At 40.7% G+C, this 6,657-nt stretch overlaps 1 pseudogene; it reads right to left on the reverse strand.

Moving 5' to 3' along the window:
* LOC106602609 (uncharacterized) overlaps positions 1-6,657 on the reverse strand; it is a 79,777-nt pseudogene that overhangs the window by 17,060 nt on the left and 56,060 nt on the right.

The raw sequence follows: 6,657 nt of genomic DNA on the forward strand, positions 1-6,657 counted from the left end.
ACTGATTTCCTTCTATGAACTGTAACTCAGTAAAATCTTTGAAATTGTTGCATGTTGCGTTTATATTTGTGTATGGTCTCATTGACATAGAGTAGGCTGCCTATGCATAGAGGGGGAATCAAGTGGTAGTTATATTTCCAAGGAAATGTACTTAAATATGATTAGACTATAGTTTACTACAGTGTCTGTAAATAAATATTGATAATGGAAAGAAGTGAAGGGCCCTTAACCAACGTGAGTCGAGGTGCAATCTAAAAATGTAATCACAATTGAAAAGGAAAAGACGCGCACAGGCTACCATGGTGAGTGAGCGTTGTACCTTTTAGTTTTCAATAAATATTGATTAGGCTACCCATTTATTTGTCTCTGCCTGCAAATCGTCGTCCTAAAATATAGGCTATATGCAAAACCTAGCTCAAGAGAAAGTGCAAGTGTCCGCTGCCATGATTCTTGCTGCTGCTTCAAGTTCAGTAGCCATACGTGCGAGATCAGGTACGTGTGTAATACAATAGAGTAGGCTATAGGCTATGGGTGGAGCAGCACGGGGCAGTTCTTTACAAGGAAATTTACTTTTTAAATATGATTAAGCTATAGTTTACTACATTGCGTATAATTCAATATTGATTACCCATATGTCTCCGTCTGAAATCCGTCCCACTCCTAAAAGGTATGCTATAAAACGTATCTCAAGAGAAATTGCAAGTCTCTCCAACTCTGTTCTCTTAAAAACTACGTTTGGATGGAAGTTCAACATGTAGCTATAAGTAGGCTAATGTTAACTAGCTGGCCTAGTCCATCGTCTCCCATGAAAAGAAGTTAGGGTAGTTAGCAAGTATTTCAGCCAGGTAGCCTAGGACAACAGAAACGTAAAGTGTTTACTGTATGACAGTCATAGACCGTTTAGGCAACATGAAAGACGATGGCGGCATTGGCGATTCTCTACAGGTAGGGTGAGTCAACGCACGCACGCACCGAAATCAGTACCATGGACAGCCACATCATATTTAGTTTACGTTGATTGGATTAAATTGTTTTTGGTTTGTTAAAGTTGTCTCTTTATTATACTAAGTGTAGCGGGTTTCTTATGCACCACAGGAGAACCAAGAAATGAAGAGCGACACCACGGCTGTCTTTTAGGCTTTTATGTTGATCTGCTGCAATAGTATTATGAAAAGACAGGACAGGAACACATCAGTCTCCAATGCACCACCTGACAAGTTGTTCTTTCTCTCTCAGTGTTTTCTCAGACTCTCACAATCACACTCATACATAAAGCCATAATGTATAGTATAAAATAACCAGTCCTTAATACAAAGAATGTATAATCTTAATTCTTAGACAATAGAACCATACCTGCAATAGTATTATGAAAAGACAGGACAGGAACACATCAGTCTCCAATGCACCACCTGACAAGTTGTTCTACACAGGAGCATGAAGAAAGGTAAAACACATATCCTGTCTCACATCCCCAATACATTGCTAGGTGCTTTCAGTGTTGATAGTAGCAAAATACAACAACTCATGTACAAAACCACTGCAACACAAACAAGTTACAACGTAAAATCGCCTTAGAGGGCAAAAACTACATCCCCCATAATGCAACACCATCACTAGTCGGCAGCTCAGCTAGCCGTCTGCATCACAGAAAGAAAGTCATGCTAGCTAGCAACACTTTTAGCACTCTGTAACTATATTAATAACAACAATAAAACTCTGAAAGTTACGTGTTTCGATAGTCTCACATCCCCTTATAACAATATCTACAGCATTAACCTTGGGACGTTTATTTATTTCACGTTACGGACTTCTACAAAGGAGTAATCTGCAACCCGTACCTTTCTCTCTCAGTGTTTTCTCAGACTGAGGAGAGCGGGATCTATGGGTAGTACCAGGGTGTTAGTAGGTGACGTAAGCACCCAGATAAAATAAAATACATTTAATGAAACAAAACCTGAAGATGTTAACATCATTCAGCTACTGTAGCTGCCTACCTAACATCAACAGGCATCACCAGTAGCGCAACAATTAAAATTAGAAACCAAAAGTAAAGTTCCTGGCGATCTGACTCCCCCTTTCTGTCTGAACTTGGAATATTCCTGTTCGCGGGCTTTTGGCCACTGACCCTCAACCTGATTGTTCTGTTCTGCGTTGTGTTCTATTCTAATAATTTGAAGTTTGCTGGAATAACCATTTTAACTCTACTACATAAGTATAGGTGATTAGATTATGTTGAAGTTTAAATGGTGCTGGAATAGTGGAGGCAGCTCCTGTTTTCTTTGCGATTTGCGGTAACTTTCCGTGATTCTAAATCAATAGTTGTTTAGAAGTCCGACAGTGTCGGAAACATTTACTTGCTTGACCAGCATGGTCATGTGTTTTGTTAACTTCACCGGATAGATGTTACTCTCCAGGTTTGTGATGAAACAAAGGTGTGGTTGAATTTATTATTCTTATTGTCTCGGCCTTATGCCTTGACACCGTGATATATAGGCCTATGAACTAACAGGTTATAGAGCAAACAACGCAATTATTACACAGGTTGAATATGGCTTTTCCCCCCTGGATTGGCTTCCCTGTTGATTTTACCCGTGCACCGCTACTGCAATTCAGGAAGTGATTCGAATTTGGAAAAAACATTTGTTAACCTTTTGACATGCATAACGTATCCATTTGAGTTTATTAAGAAGTATATAAAGGCTCACAGAATAGTATACACATCCCAGCTGCACTCGGGTAGGGAGACACTCCACATAAAAAAACCCAAGAACAGTCAAAATCTTCTCCTTCATGCCATTTACCACACGATTCATTCTTCAATAGAGCAATGTCGACTTCTTCCAAGACTCCATAAATGACTCCTTTGACACGGGCGAAAATCTGATATCAACTTTGGAGGGGACAATTACAAAATTTTCTCGAGCAATTCTTGAGGGGGACACCAAAAGTAGTGCTGTAACACAGCCTACGTTGTAATATGTTCAAATGTATATTGAGGAACCATAATTACCACTACTTGTTAATTGATAGGTAGTTAACTGAAGGGTTGTCCCAACTTGTTCAAGTGTCTAAACAATTATAATACTACTAATAATAGTTATAGCAGTGTACCTTATCAGTCCAGTATGTATGCAGGTATTTGTATTTACAACCAGCAATACCAAGAAAGGCCAGTAGGTAGCAATGGTACTGTACACTGATTGGATTGGGTGCAATTTTCGTAAATACAATGAACATGGTGTGATCTCATCTAAGAGTCTCCATTGAGAACCATCAAAGTCTCCGTATTGAATTGACCTTTTTATTTTACTTTTTCTGATACATTTATATAGTCATTAAATATGTGCCTGAGTCTATTACAATATATTTACAAGAACAAAACACTCAATAAGTACAGTTCTAAAAGCAAAAGAACTACTTCAATGAATAACCCAAACAAATCAACCAAAATATCCTTCAAAAATACTTATTTATTGTTCAGTCAGTGTCTCAACTCTTCAAACAGCAGCTATGGACAACTATGTCACACAAAGTATGCAATTTGAACTAAAATAACATCAAATAAATAATTAGTAAGTGTACTGTCATGTACTAAAAACGGAAAACTACTAAACAAAATAACAAATATCATACTACACACCAGGGGTTCTCAAACAGGGGTCTGTGGTCCCTGGTGTAATTGCAAGGGGTCCGCGTAATAAAAAAGTGGAATGAACATATTCAGCGCAAGGATTCCAGTAACTTTACATATAATATAGAAGGGGTGGAGCTCCCTGAGGACCACTCAAAACCTTGCCCGCCTTGCCTCAAAATATGCAGGGGTTCCAGTACCCCAAAAAGGTTGAGAACCACTGCTATACACACTACTGAACAAAAGATCCGAACATGTTTGTGGGTTTCAATGGATCCAACAAATTGCTGGCAGATATTTTCCCTCGAGACCATCCAGTCTGTCTTTATGTACATTACAGACAACTACGCCGTTCAGTTTCTCTTGGCCCATGCTAGCCCATAGCCAAGTCTTTAACCTGCAGAGTGCACTGAAACTCCTCTCAGCCTCAGATGAAGACACTGGCACTACAAACAAAATTCTGATCAGCACCTCAACTTGGTCAACCAACCCCAGCACCTCCACTGGAAGCCTCCTGAGGACCTCTGCTACCTCTCCACTGCAGCTACAGGGGTATTTGTTGTGAAAGAGAGGCAACTGCAATGAAAGAGAATCTATGTTCAGCTCAGGGTACTGATCTAGAGACTCATCCAACTCCCCCGTGAGAAGAGCTCTTTCCAACTTTTGCAGGACGTTTAGACTGTCCTGGTCAAAACGGTGGCCAACCTGAACCTCCATACCATCCAACACTTAAAATAATTCTGCCCTATAGTGATCCACTGCTTTGCCAGCAAAACATCTTGAGTGTGTCTCAATGGAGTCAATCAATGTTGTTGCATTCTCATACAGTGCTAGGTAGCTTTTGTAATTTCTGCTGTTTACCCCACACGCTGGATAACTGGGCACTGATTGGATTTAGCTGGTGTGCTGTTAGTTACAAAGTGGCGGTGGGTTTGGCAGTTTTGATGTGCGGTGAATTTTTCAATGGCTTTTCTCCAGTTCCTAAATCCTGCACTAATGAAGGCAGCATCCGCTCTTTGGCCAAAAGATGGCTGGCTTGAAAACCCTTGGCTACAGTGAAAACACAACACTCCTTTTATTGATGGATTATAATGTAGCCAGGGGAAATCGCGAAACCATCTCTCTTGAAACGTCAACACTGTTGGCAAGAGTACGCAGTTCTATAAATTGTGGGTGTGGCTGATATGGTTATGTGCCATCACTGAGGTAATTGGACAATGCTGTGCCACTGTCCCCTACACTGGTGCTGCTGGCAACAAGGTTGACACCTGGTCCTGCTGTGGCTGTGACACTGTCCTCTGAGGTCTCTCTCCCTGGCTCTTTCCCTTTCACCACCCTCACTGACTCAGTCTGTCTCCTAGAAAATAAATAAGGTGTTTGCCATACTCCCAACTACCGGTACCCAAAACTACAAAATTAATCACAACAGCAATACCATCGCCTTTTAAACAAATCTTAGTTCAGTCACCAGTTTAAGTTGACTAGTGTAGTGGGGGTATCCATGGCATTTTCCAATTATGTCCCTATTTTACAAGTCTAAAAAAAGAGAACCTTTCATGTTGCCAAACAAAGACTCAACAAACTTACCCGAGACTCCCTGTCCCTGCCCATCTGTCCACAGTTCTGCTGTCTGTGTGCCATCTGTTGCCTGCTCTGCCTGATGACATCATTGTGAAACATTTCCATTTCACTTCTTTCTTATGAACATTTTATCAACTAGTCTTTGAGATATTAGGCTACTAGGGGGTTCTTACTTTGCGTTTTGGTGTACTGAAAAATACTCAGATGTCAGTCTTTTTTCTGCCATTTTTCTACCTGGCTGGCTGGCAACACACACACAGTTTGCAGGTTATTTATTTCTATCATTCTATATGGGTTTCAATCTAAAAAGGTAGCTAGCTAGTCAGCTAGCAAATGTGAAACGGATTGCAGTGACAAGGGTTGGCAGCTGTATGAGTTCACCATTTACACAACGTATGCTGCAACCTTTTGTAATTTTAATATAGTTTGTTTATATTGTCTGGCTTCCAACAATAGCTGAATTTGCAGACGTAGCGAGCACCAATTCCGTTTCTGTGGTGTTTGCTATAATCTTTGCTATCGTCAGTTTACTCCAAGATCGGCACACAGGTGCTTCAAAGTCCCCTACCGACAATTTAGCTTTTGCAACGAGACCATTAAATATATTTAAGACAACGGTAGAATAGAGTGTAGTTCTGTTCAGTTTATCGCTAAACTTATCACAGGGACGTCGAAGCACTACAGCTGCATGCTGACTTTGGAATAAACTGACGATAGCAAAGATTCCATCTTTGACGACGCCACATAAATGGAATAGGTACTAGCTAGCTTGCAAATGTTTGCGCGCTAGCGCTGCAAATACAGCTATTGTGTGGGAACCCTGCCAACATAAAACATCACTATGGTGCGATTGACTGGATTAACCTCACGTTAGTTACGTGCCTTTCAGACGGTAGACACGAACCCTCTGTTACCTTGCCAGCTAAGGTACACTACATTGCTAGCTTCTTTCATTGCAGCTATTTGAATTTGAGTCAAACACTAGTTGATGTTACTGTAGCTAGCTAGCTAGCTAGCTAGGAAGCAAACATCAGCTAACATAGAGAGTGACCTGTAATTTAATGCAGTGAAAATGAAGACTGGTGACGGTCATGTGTTTTCTTGTATTGAGTGGTGGAAGTAAAAAAATGGCTAACATATCCTTTGCTTGAACTACTTACTGGAGGTCAGCCACCAACGACAGACTGTCAGATTCCCACACATGCACAGTACCTGCATCGATCAAACCATTGTGAGAAAAAGGGCGGGGGTCGCAATCTTTTGAAACTTAAAAACGTGCTATTAGGTGTCTATAATCAGCACAAGTGCTTTCATTGCGTCTTATTAATATTGAAATTACAGTTATGTTTACAGTGATATATTGGGGGGGGAAATCATATTTTTTCCCAGGGTGGGGGGTTGTGTCCCCCCCTGGGATTTCCGCCTATGCTTTGACAGGAGGCACA

Source organism: Salmo salar, chromosome ssa04, assembly GCF_905237065.1.
Source record: "Salmo salar chromosome ssa04, Ssal_v3.1, whole genome shotgun sequence".
Taxonomy (NCBI): Eukaryota; Metazoa; Chordata; class Actinopteri; order Salmoniformes; family Salmonidae; genus Salmo; species Salmo salar.